Source organism: Ursus americanus, chromosome 9 (genome assembly GCF_024610735.1).
Source record: "Ursus americanus isolate L20-20 chromosome 9, mUrsAme1.1.p, whole genome shotgun sequence".
In the NCBI taxonomy this organism is placed as follows: domain Eukaryota; kingdom Metazoa; phylum Chordata; class Mammalia; order Carnivora; family Ursidae; genus Ursus; species Ursus americanus.
Genome location: NC_142135.1, coordinates 60517320 through 60536949, shown reverse-complemented (window position 1 = coordinate 60536949; position 19630 = coordinate 60517320). Strand labels below are relative to the sequence as shown.

At 42.7% G+C, this 19630-nt stretch overlaps 1 protein-coding gene across 5 annotated transcripts in view; it reads left to right on the top strand.

Annotated features, from left to right (window-relative positions):
- The window catches only part of SULF1 (sulfatase 1), a 167644-nt gene that overhangs the window by 17920 nt on the left and 130094 nt on the right, over positions 1-19630 (top strand). The window contains exons 1-2 of one of the 5 annotated variants that reach the window (XM_087864836.1): positions 5260-5724; positions 14013-14107. The gene's annotated coding sequence lies outside the window, so the exon portion shown is untranslated. Of the gene's footprint in view, positions 1-5259; positions 5725-14012; positions 14108-19630 lie in introns of those variants that run through there. The other 4 variants (XM_045810135.2, XM_045810132.2, XM_045810134.2 and 1 more) reach the window with 4 other exon arrangements.

Sequence of the window (19630 nt, the reverse complement as noted above, 5' to 3'; positions counted from 1 at the left end):
GCTCATCTCTGAGACCTGCCTGGCGGGCTTATGCCCAAGCCAGCCTGGAGAGGGCGGGAAACAACCCCCCAGGAAAACACTATTGGTGATTTCGAATCTAGGGCATCGCGGTGCACGTGCTGCTCCATGCTTTCTGTACGGCATTATCGCTGTTGCAAAGAAGCGAGACATACACATGCTTACTTAATGTGTTTTCCTTTGATTTACATGCCCTTGCTTCTTAAATCATTTCCAGAAATCCTTCGGAAATATGAAATAAATGTGTTATCTTCTCCTCCAACAGAATGTCAGATCGCTTCTTGAAAGATCCTTTCCAAATGCTTTAGTTCAAACCAATTTTAACAAACTTGAATATATACACCATAATTAGGAAGCCAATTTATTCAGTTAATTTGCATCAGTCTAAATAATTTTTCCTGACAGATGACTTCCGTTCTAAGTACCAAGTACTTTTTAATCCTAGTCAGGTTATTGCTAAGGATAAATGATTTCACATTTCTCATAAAGATGCCAGTCATTAAGAATATTAACGCAAATTCCTTCCCCTTGAATAGAAATGAGCTGTTATGTTAGCAATGTTGCTGCGTCAGCTTTTCTATTGTCAAATACAACAAATGATGAGAAAATCAATTTACTCTTTAGAATTAGTCAAGTGAGGAATCCTTTGAAGTGGGGGTGCAGGGTTTTGCCCGGGTTCTATAATCACATAAAAGCGGGTACTGTATATATGTTGGTAAAATGTTGTGAAATTTAATGAGGACTATTTGCTGCCATAGACCTTCCAGACAGAATCTATCTCTGAAAAAGAATTCCCCACTCCTAAAATAGAGGTTTGATGAGCAGCAGATGTGGTTTAAATGAACCCTTGTTCAACTGAACTAAGAATATATTTTGATCCGTGTGAGGCCCAGGCCAGAAAAGGGGGCATTGGGGGGGGGTGACTTTAGCACAGCCTCGGCATTAGGCTTGGTTGTGGAGTTTGAATATATTTGTTTGCCCCATAAAGTTTCTCTTGTAAGGCAGAATGCAAATGAGCTTTTAGTGACTACTTTCTAATAGTCAGCGGAGGCCATACATGCTGCTTACGAAACAATTTACACTTTTACTTCGTAGTCTTAAGAATGCACGGAGGAAAGAAATTCAATGGGTAGCCATAACCTTTAGAGTGATCTATGCCCTGGCAATGATTTGCAAGTTCCACAACTTTGTTTCTCCACCCATAAAGGGAAGATTAGATCGTTGTTCAAGAATGACAAGCATTTAATATTTGGAAATGACTAAATAATGAAGCGCCTGGATTCTATAGAAATGCTGAGGAGAAAAGAAGATTAATTTCAAGCCGAAATCTAGTACAAACATGACCTTCCTATTGTAAATCTCATGAATAGGAAAAGAAATTACATCTAAAGCTTTGTTTCTAGGGCTCAGAATTTGGAAATATATTAATACTGGAATGTTTCTGATGCGGAGAAAGAAGATCTGTTTATTATAATCTCTTGTCTGTGGAGATGAGAAAAATTCTTTCTGCTACATTTTACAGAAAGAATGCAGTTAGTAAAGATTTAAATGACAGGAACGGTAGGGTCATCTTTTTATTCTTTTGCCTTTAGGCAGGGCTAAACTTAAGTCATCTCAGGAAAGAGAACAGTACTGTTGCTCCCGAAAACCTCCAGGTGAGAATGATAAAAATTAAAACGAGCAGATGGGAAAGCTCTAGGGCCTTGAAATTAATAAAGGTCAGTTCTGGCCGACATAATTTCAGTTAAAATTCATTCCTATTTGCAAATAGCCTGACACTTAGCAACACTCCAAAGGAAGTGATGTTTGGCAGTAGTTCTCTGAAAATTCCATTTAGTATTCGTGTTCATGTCTGGTCATTGTTTTGTTCACCTCCTCTTCACCCTGACGGTGAGGAAAGTCCTGACCTAAGGTTCGAGAATGGCCAAACACGGGACATCCGACACTGCGCACATGGGATCAACAGCGTATTGTCCGTCACATACACTCACAGCCCAGGGGAGGAAGACACTGCACGCCTGTGGAGTCACACAGAGGTTGCATTCGGGAACAGAGTGAACAAGAAAGGGCTGCAGGCTTTGTAGTAACAAGAGGGTGAGGTGTACCTTGATTCCCAGGGCGGGATACGGTTGGCTTGTTTCAGTGACTGTGTGGCCTGGCCAGGAAGTGAAACTTACTAGGTTGACGACCAGGTGGAGTGCAGCTGGTCCGGAAGCAAGGAAGCTGGCCAGGTGGGGAGCCTTTCCCACTCGGGAGGGAAGGGAGTTCACTTTCCCTTGGCTATATTTGGCCCCTCTAAGAGTAATGTCTTTGCCGCACATACTGTGTCTCATGTGAAGAGAGTTGCTTCTGACTGGATTAATAAATATGGAGATGCAAACGGTTTTCTAGTGAGAGTATTCTCAGGCCAAGCCTATATAATTAGCGAGATGATTCATGAAGAAGTATCCTTTGCTACTCACTGATTTGAATGAAAAGAGGAAGAGAGCCCGAAATCATCCAGACAAATTACATATTTAATTCCTCACTTGATTTTAATTTGTCACAAGGCGAATGTTGACTAACTTGAGACTTAGAGCCAAACGGCCAAGAATGGTCTAGCTCGCTGAAGTGAAGGTGTTTCTGCCTTCCACTTGTCATGAAGAATTCCGTCAGGAAACACAGTCAGGTCAAACTATCTCTCCCTTTCCCTGCTACTTAACAACTGGGAAGATAAAGTATATGGGGAGACCAATGGTTTCAGGTGAAGCTTGGACATCTGATGTTAATGCTGGGCCTGTTTATAAAATCTTGGGCAAGGTATTTAATCTCTGTGGCCCCCAAGTTCTACACTGTTTCAGGAGGAAGTTAAACTAGATCAAGAGTTTTAAAACACTTCTTTAGTAGCAAAACCCTCATTTCAAACAAAACTTAAAGTCACTCTGTAAAAGAGAAATGAAGCTTTTTGTTTGAGTCCAATGAGAGTAGCCCCAGCCCAATTGACCTGGTCTCTCCCTCACATTTCCTCCTGCCCAGTTCCTCCCCAAAGATTCCTAAATCACTTCCTCAAGAGCCTAGGGTCCCTAAGAATCCAGTCTGAAAACCAGCAGACGAGCTACTCTCTCAAGTTCCTGCCAGCTTTCCGCAGAATGGAAAAATTGTAGGCTGTGTAGTCAGATAGACATGGGTTCAAATCTTCCTCCTGTCTCACTCCCTTAGCTGTGTTACCAGTTTCTCCATCTGAAAAGTGAAGATAAAAATCGCTCTCTTTTCAGACAAGTGCTACATTAAGAATGCATGTAAAGCATCTAGCCAGTGCCTGGAACCTCGGAGGGCCTCATAAATGGTAGCTATAATAAACATTACGGCTCCTACCTGAGCAGGACAAAGTAAGGAAAGATCCTATCCATGAACTGCTAAATTGGAATGAGACCTCTGTCATTCCTGCAGCCAAAACCCCAAGAACTTGAGGCTATCATTTCTCTTTAGAACCTGAATTGGTTTTTATTGTTCCAAGCTAGTGGAGGCGGGAACATTCTTCTAATTGACCGAACATTTTGTATGTGTTGGAGAGCGTGTACTGTGTAGACACTCCCCAAGTCTCTTAAATGACACCAAGGTCAGTCCAACCACCACAGATGGAATTTAAAGCACGTTGTTTTCACCAAAGAATAACAGGGGAAATGTTATTAAGAGCACTTTAGTACGAAGCCACAAGAAATGCAGTACCTGGCAGCTCACGGTCTGTTTCACCCCGTATCATAAAACAATTCACCAGAGAGCTGTTGTTCGTTCGTTCGTGGACCTGCTGTTGTGATAGGCTGCGTTCTTTCAGTAGTGGAGGGGTTCCCCCATAAAATGCATCCCAGAAGTCTGATTTCTGAAAAATCTCACCTTTGGGGGATTTTCCTGGCATTCTATTAAGTAAGCTCCACTTTATAGGTGCTCTAAACGTGCAGTAGCAGAGGCTCGGTAGACGCCTCCCCCATCTGGTTATCCTCACGAACTTACAACCCAGAGGAAGCTGACTCAAGTCAAGTTTGGATGCTCCCCTCCCCGTTTTATGAAACTTTCATTTTCTTTTTAAAATTTATGAAAATTTCCAAACATACACAAAAGTAAAGGATATCACACACTGTAAGCCTATGGCCCGGCGCCATGATCAATACTCCACCCTGCCTCAGCGTTCACCTGAGCCTGCGGGTGTTAGCCCGGGCCCCTTGCACTCCGGGGCTGGCGGCCCAGGTAAGATCAGGTCCAGCGGCCGGCAGTTAAATCCAGTACACACTCATTAAGTGCGGGCTTGGCGCAGGCCCCCTTGTGCGCTGGGCAGTCCTGGGGAACCACGTAAGGCGCGGAGAACCTATGAAGGCGCACAGCACAGGAGGAATGACAGCAGAGAAGCAGAAGCAGCAGAGACAAAAGAGGGGAGATTTGGGAAGGATTTTGTGGGGAAGTCGGGAGTTAACTAAGCTTTGAAGGAAACGGGTGTGCAGACATTCCAGGCTGAGGAGGAGGATGTGAGTAAGGCTAGGAAGCCAAGGAACTGAAAGGCCATCTTTAGAGTATGATTCATATTCTAATGTGCTGGGGTAGGTGAGGCTGAGGGCGGCCTGGGAAGTTGGTAATGAGTGCGGAGACACGTGGAAGTTTTGAATACCAGGATGAGAAATTTCCTCAGGGGTTGGGGGAGTCGGGGAGCCATGCCGGGAACCGGGCAGAATCAACCATCTCAAGGAAAGAGGAGGTAGCGAAGTTGGGGAGGGAGGGAAGCAGGAAGGACTGATGCTCGGGGTGAATCACAACTTTCTCAGACCCGAGCTTGGGCGGGGGGGGGGGGGGGGCGGTGGAGAACCCTCTGGCCGCGTCCATCGCTCCCACAGAGGAAGGCGTGAGACCCCTGGAGACCCCCAGCTCCAGGACGCAAATAGAGGGTTGAGCCCCGGCTCGGGGAACTCCCTGCAAACCATCGCTGGCCCGACGAGAGCCCGGGAAGAAAGAGACGCCCAGAAGCACCTGGTCTGAGTCTCAGAAACATCAGGGTTTACTAAGCACTTGGTCTCTGGAACGCCTGCCTTTCCAAATACCACATCTTCCTGAGGCACTCCGTCCCGCCACAGGCGGCTACCGTGCCGGCCTCGGGGAGGGGAGCCCGGCGCGCCCGCCCTCCGCGGAGCCTGCCCCCGGGGCCGGCCGGCCCGCTGCGGCTCCCTGTTTGTTTGCCGACGTTTGCATACACGTCTTGGGTTGCCTTCCTTGTTTTTTTTTTTTTCTTTCCAGTCAGTTCAGCAGTGTCCCGAAATTCACCCCCAGTGGAACTTCAGCCTCTGCTCCTCCTCTTCTTGGAACTGCCTTTTGTTTGTCTGGCAGCCTTGGTTCTATGGGGGTGTGCGATGATAATAGTACGCGGGCTTATATAACCCTCTTCATCTTGCAAGCACTTCGCAGACAGTCCCTAATGAATCTGCGGGCCGCCGAAAGGCCGGGCGGCTGTAGCGGCGGCCAGCGAACCCCCAGCCCGCGCGCCGAGGCCAGAGGGGAGGGCGGTGCGGGTCAGAGGCCAGGCCTCCCTGGCTCCCCGCGCCTCGGAGGTCAGGGCAGATAAGGAACAATGCCTCTCGGCCTGGGGAGGAGGAAGGAAGTCCCGCTGCCACCTTATCTCTGCTCCTCTGCCTGCTCCCAGTTCCCAGAGCTGGTTCTCTAGAGAAGATTTGGAAGGCGGCTTTCGTAAGTATGATGCTCTGCTTTTTCTTTAAAAAGGAAGGAAACAAACTTTCCTTACTGCCCTTGTCCACTTCATATTATCTATTCGTTAGAAGCATTTCCCTCGCTCGGATGCTTAGGTGATGGAAAGTGTGTTTCTGGCCAAAGTCCTCCACCCAGTTGGGTCCCTCCTAAAAGTAATAGGAGGGGAAAGGGGTGTGGGAAGATAATTCACTTAACAAAAGAGCACCCAGGCCAGGTGCTGAAATGTGCCCACTTTGTCCGCGTCCTGGTCAGGTCTGACTGGACTACGCACATCTCTTCACCCTGGTTATTCACCTGGTTTGTTAGAAAACAGAAAGGATGGCAGGACTTGAATCTTCGGTTTCCCTGTGTGCAGTCTCCCAGTTTCAGACAAATAGAATTGTTGGAAGTTTCTTTCCACACTATGAAATAAATCCCATCTTTCGGTGTGGCCTTGAAACTTGCACGGGCTTGTATACTCTACAAAACACTGTAAGTCTAGTGGACATGTGAATTGTTATTAAGTTTTCCACTGCCTAGCTGAAGGCTCTAAATATTAAAGGAACGTGGATGCTAACTTCTTAAGCCCCGGCAACAACCAAAGCTCTTGCCCCTAAACTGCGTTTTCGTAAAGAATGCTGAATTAACAGAGTAGTTTTCTCAGGGATGATGCTCATTGTGTTGAGAACTTGTCTTTAGCAAAAAGTGAATTTAAAACCTGAGAATAACAGTAAGAAAGACACAATTTCTGAACTTATTTCAGTTCCGTTTTGGGTATTTGTACAACTTGCATTTACAAAACCATGATGATAACTTGGGGCACTATGGGATATAGAAAATTACTGTCTAGTCGGGTAAGAAAACTAAGAAATATAAATTGACAAGCCCTCTCACTTTTAATGCTGTAAGTGCTCTGATAAATCCACTCAGCTTGATTGTCTTTATCTTTAGATAAGCAGATGTGAAAATCACATATAATGGGTATGTATAAATGTGTGTGTTTATACATACAAATATATGTAAGAGTTCAGGATAATTAAATATATATTTACACATACATATACTCTTACTTTTCTGGTATCTATCTGGTGCTCAGAATTTTACATGTTATAATATCCAAAATGGGCCAAGTGGAAAGATTTCATATCAAATTTCAGAATGCAATAGAGCTCTTTATTCAGCAAACATAGGAAACATTATAAAATTGTGTCTATTTTAAAGAATCTCTTTAAATGACATTTCCACTTAGAATTCTCTGTGGCTTCCAAGAAATTCTAAGGCGTAATTAAAGTTGAACATGAGACTGGATTCTAGTTGCTTTTACCCCTGAATTTAAAAGTGATCTGTCAACACTAAATTCTATATGCTAGCTAATTTAATTACAAAGATCAGCCGCATAATCTCAACATTAGCTTCAAAGGCACACTCAGTCATAGTAGAAAGAATACAAACCATGATGGGGTCCAGATTTGAGGCTTGCTTTTGCCATTACCTGGTTATATGACCAGAAGCAAGATCTTTAAGATTTGCAGCCTCAGGTTTCACATTTATAAAATGTGACCAGTACTACTTACCCCGAAGACAGGATTGTTGAAAGGACTGAAAGGAGATAATATATGTGAACTACCTAGCATGGTGTCTGAAAATAACAGCGTTTCGGTCTGTTTTAGGGCTTTTCCATTTACTCTATATCTTCATCTTTGATTCAGTTCATTTATTGAGCATCTACTATGTGTTACATGCTACACTAAGCACTAGTGATGCAAAGGTGAATAAGATTAATATCCCGCCCTGGAAGAGTTTATAATCTGAGGCGACCATTCAAAACAACGGATAATTTTCTTAACAGCGTACTACCTGCAAAAACAGAAGTGTGTTTAAGATTAAGTGACAGAATTGAAGCCAGAGGGATGATTTCTGCCTAGTGTCAGTCAAGGGAACTTGCACAAAGATGACAGTGATTGCGTGAGTCTTAAAGGTGTGGATGGACCTTGCAGAAGAGGAGAGCTGGAGAGGAGAACATGCGAGAAAGCCTGGGGTCAGAAGCTGATTTCAGGTGGTGCCTAATCATGAATATTCTGGTGCCTCGTGCTGTGTTTAGACCTATTACTCTAGTAAAACTCAAACTCATGCATGGACCAGCTCGTGATCCTCAAAAAGTCTGCTTCATAGATTCATACTGATAAAAAAAGCTTGGGCCGAAATGTAAACCAACTGCATCATTAAGACACTGTTGGGTTTAATAGACAATGTATATGTTTGTAGCAAAGCCATCCCAGTGATGGAAGCATGGCAACACCAGCTCCTTAACTCACCAGCACCCGCACTGTCAGAATCACTCTTTAATCAATGGGAGTCAATCTGCATGGAGCAAGAAGGCAGAGAGTAGATATGATTTTTGTCGTAGGAAGGTTTTACATAGAGTATCTGGTATCCAGTACGGAGTGGGGGTGGGCAAAAGCCAAGGGGGTTGACAATGCCATAAACTAGGAGACCGGTTCAAAGTGTACAGTGAGAAATGCTGAGGTCCTGAGCAATGTAGGTGGACCGTAGGGCACAGATTCCAGAAATATTTAGAAGGTAAGACATTCTCGACTTGGGGGCTGAATGGGAGAATGAAAGGAAAGGGAAGGGTCTGTATTAGTTTTGGGCTCAACTGGGTAACTACGATGGAATACCCTAAAACAGAAGGAGGCACAATTTTATAACAGAAAATTGAGTTAGTGAGGGGGGAGGGATGTTGAGTTCAAGTGTCGGTAAGAAGGTAGACTGCAACATTGAGTTAAAAAATCAAAAAAGTGTTTTAAAAAGTATAAAACGGCCAGATTTGGGGGGAGGCGATTTTAAGCTCTCCCTCTTGTGCTTGATGCCCCCAAGAAAATGTCAATATCTGGGCTTAGTGGGCTCTGAGCTTTCATCTTGCATCCCTGCTGTTGAGCAGATTGTTTTTCCATTAACTTTTCAACAGGAAGGCCATGTCTAGGGCAGTCTTGCCAATAGCCAAGCATCCCCTTAAAAAGACTAATTTGAACTTCCTCTGAGCCTTCAGCAATTAGGAGAGACTAGGAAAAAAGATCTGTGGGCTAGTAGAATACTTACTGAGGAAGAACACATATTCACAAAGAATATTTAATCATGAAGAAGCAGCCCTTCCTTAGCAGACTTTTCCACTCACTGCCCATGAATTAGGGGATGCACTCTGAGACTAGAGAAAAGGAGGTCATTTCTAAAACTAAGGAAAAGCTGGTGATTTCCCACCTGGCCACTCCTTAGCCTACAACCATCTCCTCCTTCCATGTGACCGGCAAGCTCTTCCCGTATGCTTGAACTGTGCGTCATTGCAAAGGAATTGGGGGGATAGCATTGGAGAAGTTTTAAAAGATGACCACTGGAAGAATTTTCACAGTTAGAATGAATAGAAAACAATCTGATAGCAGACAGGAAGCTGTGACTTTTGAAATCTTTGAGGTCTGATTACTTGATAACCTTAGTTTTCTTATACCTTTCACCCTTTCTGCACTCAGCGCTTAAACTTCTATGGCAAAGCCTTGATTGGATTTCCTGCATTTCAGAGTGCCTTCCCCACCTGAACACTTCAGAGCAAATACCATTTATTATGAAAGGGGCTTAGCCCCGGACTTCATGACTCGTCACACAAAGTTGCATAATATTTCTTTCTGGTAGGCAAACTCTATCAACATATTTTATTTAAGAAGCTATTTCCACTTGTAAATAGAAAAAGGTTTCTTGCTCATCAGAAAGATAATATTTGGTTATAAGCTGAATTCCACCCGGCTTCTGATGGTTCACTTCAAAATTCCCCAAACTTCAGAAATTATTTTGGGCTTTTGAAATCATGAAAAAAGGTTTCTATTTTTACCAAAATGTTTCCGCCATAAAAAAAAAAAGAAAAGTTCCAAAAAGGAACAGTTACTATATCAGTTATACAAAATAATCACCATATATATATTTTAAAATAAGATGGACTGGCATCATGGGAAAGTTTATTATTTAAAGAAGGAGAGGGATCTATTTGGGGGAATTCCCATTAGCACAATAGAGAGCATGAGGAATATACTGAGCTTCCATATATGGTGCTGGCCATTCTGCATGTAGGTTACTCAAGCCATTTAAAGGCTTGGCTCCGTAAGCCAGGGCTACACTCTTCACAGTCTTTTTGGGTTTGCTGACATAATGATTTACTCCAGGCTGGGTGCTGCCTGAGCCACTGTGCTCTCCTGCCCAGTGTTTGAAGAGCGGGACAGGGTGCAGCTGTGCGGGCCCCCAGGCACCTGAGTGCAGAAGATTGCTGAACTGTGCTTCGTTTCTGTGCTGTTCGGAAAGCTGGACGCTCCCCAACTCTCTCTTGGGTTTGGCTTCCTGTTCACATGTTTTCTGGTCTCATGTCATTGTGCATGAAGTAATAGTCCCACATGCGAGCACCGTCCACAATGGCAAGATTTGTGTAGTTCAGTGCAAGTTTTCTAACGAGGACATTTTGGACCTTCCAGCAACTCCTTAGGGAAAGCAGTTTGGAACTATGACTACTTTCCAAGGCAGAACAAGCAAAGACAGAGTGCACTTCTGCAGCAAGACCAAATGCCACTTTTAGGAGAAATTAAAGGACAACTGCTGAAGAAAACTACACATTTACCTTACACATCTATCTCCATGCACATGTGTGTACGGTGTAGGAAAACGCCTGCAATTCACAGTTTAAAAACATCAGTTACTGTTGCAGCGTTTCACTATGAATGGTGCTAGTGTTTTCCACCGAGGACTGTTATTTTAATGGCATTTCTCTGCAGCAAAAGCTGATGAGTTTATGAAGTTTGGGAGCCAGGAAATGCAGCTCAGTTTCTGAACAACTGAAAGCCAAGAGAGTTAAGTTCAATCACCTCCCTGCTTTGTAGCATGGATTCATAAGTGCTAAGTACAACAGCACTAATAGAGAGAGAGAGAGAAGCCAAACTGAACTTTTGAAGTACAGCTCCTAAACTACCAAACTCAGCTCCCAGTATATTATCAGCAGGTGAAATTCTGGGGCACAGCCGCATTTATTTGTGGCTGTTTATGTCAAATTAATAGGCATAGGTGCCAACATTTTATAGAATTTTAGAGCAAAAAGGGATTTTGGATGTCTCCCAATCTTATCTGTGTCTTTTACGAACAGAGGAACTGAGATGCATAGGAGTGCTTGCTTTCTTGCGCGCGCTCTCTCTCTCTTTCTCTCCCCACACACGTTTGCGCAAGACACATCTGAGTCTTGTGCTGAGTCGTTGCTTACAGAAAATATCATAAATCTGGCTTAAAAAAAGAACGGGCAAAATGACCCAGAGCCAGGCCAGTGATTGCCTGCTTCAGTCAAGTTTGTGTGGCCCAGGTTCGGCGCCGTGGGGACCGACAATTTATCCTTACCAGCGGCCCCATTATGCTGAGAGTAGGAGATGCACACGAAGCCCCGGGGAAAACCCTCACGCTTAGCAATCCTAAAACCCGATCGAGAGATGAGCCTTCACCCATGTAGACAGCAGTGACAGCAATGGGGACCGTATAACTAAATGCTACATTGCGTGGCACGGACTTTGGGTGTTGGAGTGCTGGTGAGAGAAATGAAAATGGAGGTTGTCAGGAAACATCAGGATTTCAGCTGATCCCAGAGGGGTGCTTAGAATGTGAATAGGTGGGGGAGAATATGGCGGATCTTTCTAAGTAAAGAACAGCAGAAATGAAAGTATAAAGAGAATCTCATAGGGGTCAAGGGAGGGGGCAGAAGGAATGGGGGGACCCTGAGGAAGCCAGGCTGGTGGGTACTTCCCTATAGCATTTCCCAACTGGACCAACGAACCATGGAGCTCCCAGTATTTCCATATATTATTATCTACTAAAATGTTACTGAAATATGTACCCTAAAAAACATAGGTGTAAATCACTTGAATTATATTTATATGCCTATACATCCTCAATAATAACATTATATTTTATCATTGAAAATCCAAGAGAAATTGCTGATTAAATAGGAACAAAACCATAAACCAATAATATTCTCTTTAATGTTAATTTTCCTTGCCAGATGATGCCGTTTTGCTAAAATTAAAGAATAAATTTGTTTTAACCATGTTCATTCATGAAACTGTAAAAAAAATTTTTTAATAAAAAATCTCTATTGCACAGTTAGTACTATTTATAATGAATTGTTACAAGAGGTGCGTGTGAAGGAGGACAGGATCCAGGGGGCACCTCTGCTCGGGTCCAGGTTAGGGAGGGGAGAACCTGATGGCTCAGCCAGCCTATCTCCTGGCTCTATTCTGGCCAATACAACTTCACACAGCACCACTGGAAGCGTATGCCTCTCGTGGGCACGTACTTATCAGCTAGGTAGTCAGGCTGCCTCTGTTCTTCCTCTAATAGCCTAAAGCAATTAAGTTGTTACGTTATTCTCCCACACGTTATCATCTTAACGATGACAAATCAGAGCCCTCGTTTATAAAATTTATGAAAACTCTGATCTCGTTCCATGAAAATACCTTTTGATTGCACATTACCACTGCAAGGGCAGTTGTATCTTTATTACAGGTTTAAAAAAAGTTAACGCAAGTAATGATGATGGCCAGTGTTTATGGTGTGCTTACGATGGGTCACAAATCCTTCTAAATTTTTTACGTGGTTCGCTATCATGTCATTTTCACATCAACCCTATGATCTTCAGTCCCCATTTTTCAGAGGCTTCTGAGGCACAGAGAAATTCATTAGCTCGCTCAAGGTCACAAAGCCAGTGAGCGCTGTAGCCTGGAGTTCAGGCATCCAATTCCAGGGTCTGCTACCCCCAGGAGCATATTCAGAATGATTGCAAAAAGAGTGTTCTTTGGCATTAGGCTATGCCAACGTGCCCACAGTCAGATACTTAGAGCCGTAAACATTTACTTCGGGAGATGGCAAGGTGTCATGCGTAATTATAAAGATAAACATTTCCATGTCCTCCAGGAACATATTTAAAAAGTGGACATCTGTGTGATGCTTATAATAATTTGTAATATTTGTAATATTATCAGAGACATGGGAACAGAGAATGTAAAAGTTTTCCGAGAGCTCAGCAACCTCCCAGGATGGGAAGCACAGGGCAGCAGTCAAAAGGCCAACTGCGTTGGGCGTGCCAGATGACAGAGGGTGGCGTAGATGGGTGGAGGAGCTGAGCTTCTGTCAGGAATGGAAAGAGACATGATAAGGTTGGCGTGGGAGGAAGGGTCCTGCAACAACAGGCCAGCCAGAGGGAGGCCCTGCTGCAGCAATCTTGCTATAAGAATGAAGCTTCCAGAGCAGAGCAGAAAGGTCTTGCTACTGTCTACATTTAACCTGAATCACCAGGGCCGGAAGAGATTCCAGGTCTATTGTACTGAGGGAAATAATCTATGCCCATTACCTCTGAGAGTCCCCTCCGTGCATACCAACAGACACTTGTTTTCACCAGTGAAGAGGTAAGAAAGCTCCAAATGAAATGTTCTAATATTTACATGGACAAGAGAAATACTTTTTAAAGGTAAAGGAAATTTGGGGTTGTTAAAGTGTGTGGATTGCTTTCCTATTCTTTCATATTTCTGATAGCTTATATTTTCTCATAAGATATACATATTATATATTTTCTATTTCCTCTTCTATACTATATGCCTTCTAATGTGTGCATGTTAAAAAGTGCTATTCACGGCGGCAAGATTGCATCATCAGATACTGCCTTAATCTGAGTGTTTCCTCTTATTCGAAGTAGCTAAGTTGATTTTAGTTACTTTCATTTTTCAACGGCCATAAATGCAAAATAGAAACAAATTTAACCACTTGTAAGTGCTTACTTTGCTACTCATCAAATAATAGCTTGCAGCAGCTTGACGAGATTTTCTGAATCGGCACATTTTCCTTCCAAACAGGTCTCATAACCTGAAATTTGATGTCGCTCAACTTTTAAACTTGGAAGGCTTTGTAAACTTTTAAAAAGAAACTCGTCTTTATTAGTTTTAGGAAATCCAGTCAAAGAATAATATGAAATGAATCTAAGGGAAAGTCTTTCCCTTGATGAAGAGAGAGACGAATGGAACCTCCTACAAAAGCACTGAATTGCCCACCGTATTTCAAAGTCTCTCGCAAATGATTGTAAGAAAAGCAGTGTGGATAAAATTTGGAGACTATTATGCCTAATGATGTTCCCCTTTGAAGTGTGTGAAAGGGCACCATCTAACAGATGAGAGAAACCACTGATAAAATGCAACTGAGGGCACATTTGCTCTCCTCCATTGTAGGTGCTGACGGCCACCCACCACCGTCTGAAGAAGGCGATTTTGGCAGATGACATGCGGGTTCTCCAAGACAGAGTAATTGCAGAAAATCTTCAAAGGTACTTGTATCAAACATGTTTCTCTTGCTTAATTAAACCAAGGCGCTAATTAAACCCGAGCACCCCATGTCACTTGAAGAGGGACTGTTCCATGGATGGGGAGTTGTAGGAAACCGAGCAGCCTTGCACCTTCCCCTAGCATTTTCATCCTTCCTGGCTGAGAGAGCTAAAAGGGGCCTTGAATGCAGTAGAGGCGTTGCATGAAATTCGTCTTCAGGAATGGCAAAAGAACCGTCCGAACAATGAGCATCTGAAAAATCAGGGGGGCCCAGCTGGCTCAGTCAGTAGAGCCTGGGACTCTTGATCTTGGGGTTGTGGGTTTGAGCCCCACGTTGGGTGTAAAGAACTTTATTGACATGTGATGAGCTGTTCAGGAAGCTCAGGGGAATTAGAGGCACAGCGAATGGCAGGCCATCTTCACCCAGACTTCATCCACAGTCTCAGGTGAAAACTACAGATGTCACCTATCTTGTTCATTGCTTTGCCTTCACAGTGTCTTGCCTTGGCCAAGTAAATATTAGTGCCAGGGTATTGCGGGGCCAGGAAGAGTTACAGAGACCCACCTAAGCAATATGACCTTAGTTGCAAAAACATTCTTAGGGGTGTTGACTCATGAGAGTTTACAGCCCCATGTGTGTCTTCTCAAATGTCAACACTGGAATTTCTTCCCTTCTACCCCAACCAAACTAATGCAATGGAAACTGTTGAATTCCTGTTGGTTTCAAGTTGCAGCTCTTCGAAATCTTTACCCTTCGCTTGCATTGCATTCTAAGCCTTGCGTTGGCCCAGGTTGTCTTGGATAAAGTCCTCTAATCACCAAAAAGTTCGTGAACCTCACACAAACAAAACAAAATGAAATCTTCAACAGGTCTGGCCTGAATTTCAGGTTTATCTTTTGAGGACTGATTTATCCAGCTTCTCTTTCTAATACTTATGGAATTAAGCATTTTGTGTCCACACTACAAATGGCAAGGTTAGCAGGGAAATATCTGGAAGTGTACAGAAGTCTGGGGTTAGTTCCTTGACAGAAAATCATGAGCATTGCCTTTTTTTTTTCCTGTAATTCTCACTGCTTTGTGTGCAGATGATCTGGGATACCACCAGAAATGTATTGGAAGCTGGTTATCCACAAGGTAAATCAAAAATAAGAGAAAACAAGTTGAAGTTTAGTCTCCTTCCTTCAAAGCTCCAAACAGGAGAGGAAATATTCTAAAACAGAAACTAAACAAGGTATCTGTTTAGAAATTAGTTCAATAAACAGTAGAACTGTGACTTCTTAAGAATTCTTCATCTTCTTGAGTCAATTCTCCATTTAATGGGCAATTTTACTTTGAGCATTATATCCTCTTCATTTCTCAGCATATTCCTATTATGAGAAAACAGAAATGTGTTTAATATTGGATCAAGTTAGAATCACTTGCTGATATTTAACACACAAGACACTCACTTCTTAAAAATCTGTAAGCCCCCTCTGAGAGAAGTGTCTAGTCTCCTTTTTCTGTCTTTGGACTGGAAAATTCAGATTCTAAGTCCCACCAAGTGCCAGTTTCAAAATCTCTGCCCTTCCTCATCCCTCACTGGAGCTGGATTAGATAGGCAGCTGAGTCACTTTTCACCACCACATCTGTATTCATAGATCCACAGTCCTCCCATCTGGCAAATTTTGTAGAAAGAAATCAGGCCTTTCTTTGTGTGCTCAGACACTCAGGTTTATAAAATAAGGACCACTTTAATGAGCCTTAGAGCTTCAAAATGCTGCCTTGTGCATTTTTGATTGCCTCTCTGCTCCTGTCATCTGGCTATAAAGTTCATTCATTTAATATTTTTCCAGCTTTAAGAACTGCTTACCTGCAGTTCATTGAACTTGGCATCACCTCCAAAATACATAACACGAGAAACAGAACCAGGGGATGTTATAAGCAAAACTCAGAAGCTGCCTAAGCATCTCCTGACTGTCCGACTGCCAGAAGATTCTCTCTTGGTCCAAGGAAAGATAGATTGTATTCACATACAATAAGACAACAAAAAGACAATTAAATTTCACAGCGTGGGGTGGATTGTGAGTGTTCTTGTCAAAAATGTTCACACCTATGGAACAGACTGTTATTTTTTGTGGAGCCTGGTTTTCAGCTTGAAATACACCTGCCAAAATCTGAATGGCCACTATTGTACGTTCTGGACTCAAAAACTGCACTGTCAGACGAGGCTTGGGGCACACAGATGGGATAAGTTAGAACAGCGGCTATGTTGTTTGTAAGGAAACTAAGACCTTTCCTAGCCCTGTTGATGCCCATTTAGGATGGAAAATTTTATCATAAGCATGTCTTGGCTGGGCCTCCCTGGCACTTTATTATATTTTTATATGACCTTAATAATTTAAGTGATACTCAATGCCTTAATTTAAATTTAAGAGATTTTTTTTTTTAATTGTCCATGGACTGTAATAGTAAACTACATCTTTTCTAGGGATCAGCTTCAGATTTAGACCCTAAAAACTGCTAAAATTATCTTTGGGTATCCACTGAGCATTTAAAGCTTGCCATGGAATATAAACGGCTGAATTTGGGGGTGCTAAGAAGCCGACTCCTTTCCCTTGTGATCACTCTCGCCCTTAACATTTCTCAGTTAAAAATGCATTTGTTGTAAAACAATACAGTAGCTTTCAAATGTGAAATTTCTTTGAGGTAAAACACAGACGCACCAAACTCCAGCCCATTCAGTTTTTTGTATATGAATAGATGCAGTGAGGACTCCTAGAAAATTACCACTATTTGACTATTTTTGACCTACCCAAGCAGCAATTTCACATGGTACAACCTAATATTTTATATAATTGGAAACTCAGAGGATATACAATTTATTCTGATTCTTTTCACTATTGTATAGAAACAATCTATAGTTTCTGCAGTGTCTTCATAGTTCATTAGTTCGAATTTGGGCATCACTCTCTATTACGTGGATGTGGGGCGTATTAAGTGGATTTTGCTTTTTCCCTATTAGAGATAACACTCAAAAAAACCTAACCCACACCTTCTTCACACAGCCCTTTTGTCTAGTTGCCTTCCAATGCCGGTTTTGAAACTAATGTCTTCTGCGTCGTCCTTTCCTCCCTCCGAAACGAAATACTTTCACTTGTGAGTCATCAATACAAATCTAAGTGATAGAGCAAGCGTTAGTATGCGCAAGCGTACCAGCGTGCACACGTGCACACACATCACTAAATGGAGCTGTTTAGACAGTACAGCCTCAAAGCCAATGAATCTGTGCTGAAAGAAAACACCGAACTTCAATAGGATGAGAAACATCGCGCCCACCAGCCTGTGCCACCTTTCTCTGGCTTTTCTCCCTTCTCATCTGACTGAGACCTGGCTCAGCAGATGGTCCTCTCAGTATGCTTTGGCTGCCAAGAGAATAGAGCCTTGTCTAATATGGCGAGGAAACAAACTCCGGGGATATTAACCGACCAGAGGAAAACCCTTTGCTCTTGCCATAATGATACATTCAGGCAGGAAGTTAAGAGGAAAATAGCTACTCCCCTGGGGATGAGGAGTGCGGAGGGGGAGGGAGGGGAGCAGTTTAATTATGATGAGGGTGGGGGCGGGGTGATGGGGACAGTCACAAGTGGAGATCAAGAAAAAAGAATGGGATGATGTCATTCTTTACTGGGACAGTCACTGAAATGAAATCAGGTCACACACAATGGTCTTGTTCTATGCCTGCAACCGTAAGTGTTACAAGAGATTACTTTGTGGCAATGCTTGTTAGGAAGGGTCTAAGGGCCGTGCTCACATTAAGATATCCCCCAAGACATCTTTCGGATGGGGAAGAAGGGCAGAATCATCCCATCCAGTGCCGAAATGACCCACACGAGATGCACAACATTTGTTTTAAGATCACGAAGCCACAGTTTAGAATAGAAAAAGTCTGGATTCTTATATAACAGTGAGTTTTAAGAAGCAGATGCAACTCCACATCTTGGTTTCAGGCCAGATGTTTTAAACTGATGCCCTTTCTCATAGGATGATTTTGAATGGCATTTTAAAGTTAAGGGGAATATATTTCCCAGTATAAAGTTGCATTTTCTGAAAAGAAATACTGCCTTGTACTATGTTAGAGCATTTTTAGGACTGATTAACTCTGCTTACATAGGAAGCATTTGATTTGTGTCGATGTTGAATCCCTGGAGTCTAGAGTCGCTGGTGGCAGATGTATTCAAATTTAGGCTCCTTCTCTCAATGATGTCCTAATTTAACCTCATTCATCTGCTTCGATTTCACAAGAGGGCATCACAATTACAAATGAAGGTTAGATTTTTTAAGAAGTCATCCCTGGAATAATTAGGTGAGAGGGTCAAATCCTGTTATTAAGATTCTGTTGTGATTACATTATAGGGCTTAAAACAAATAAGTCATTGACTGAGGCTTTTTTTTTTTTTTTAGGCCATCTTTGCTGAGCGAGTATTTACCATAGTAGAACTGGAACACTGTAGGCTTTTTACATTCACATCTGCAGGGTACAGAATTTACAAAATTTAATGTTCAGTTTGGTAAACCACAGATCTTCAGTGCGTGTGTATATTCAGGGACAAGGTCCTTCTCTCTTTTGTAGACTTTACAAAACTGTAAAAGCAAAATGAGATTGCAGATAGAATTCATATTTGCTTTATGATTCTGCCTTCAAATTACTAGGGACTCTTGCATGGTCATCTCTGGTGTAGGGGAAGTGGTGGTGTGTATCTACATGACAAAGGTGTTGGAAAGTTGCTGTGGATTGTGGCTGTTACAGGACAAAGAGGCACATTTTGAAGGAATCCTTTTGGGGGTGCAGATTCTAACACAAACCTCAGTGGTTTCTGCTGCCCTTATTTTTTTTTTAATTTTAAAGTTTCTTTATTATATTATGTTAGTCACCATACAGTACATCCCTGGTTTCTGATGTAAAGTTCAATGATCAATTAGTTGCGTATAACACACAGTGCACCATGCAATACGTGCCCTCCTTACTACCCATCACCAGCCTATCCCTTATTTTTAAATAAAAGGTGGTGAGGCTACAGGACCTTTGAGAGAAGATAATTATTTAAAAATAAAAAGTAACCAAAACATTTCCAAACAAATGATCGGCATCATCAGAAACTCTCAAGTTCTCAAGATGGTGTTTAATTTTCTTTTCTGTTTCTTTTCTAGCAGGCTTTAAAGAAATCTAAGTCCATTAACCAGAGCCAGTTGACAATAGCATCTAAAATGCAGGTGTTACTTTAAGCAAATCCATTATTTTTTTTAAAAAAGATTTTATTTATTTATTTGACTGAGAGAGACAGCCAGTGAGAGAGGGAACACAAGCAGGGGGAGTGGGAGAGGAAGAAGCAGGCCTCCAGCAGAGGAGCCTGACGTGGGGCTCGATCCCAGAACGCTGGGATCACGCCCTGAGCTGAAGGCAAATGCCCAACGACTGCGCCACCCAGGCACCCCTAAGCAAATCCACTATTAACAAAGCAGGTAAATCAAGCATGGCTTCTTACAA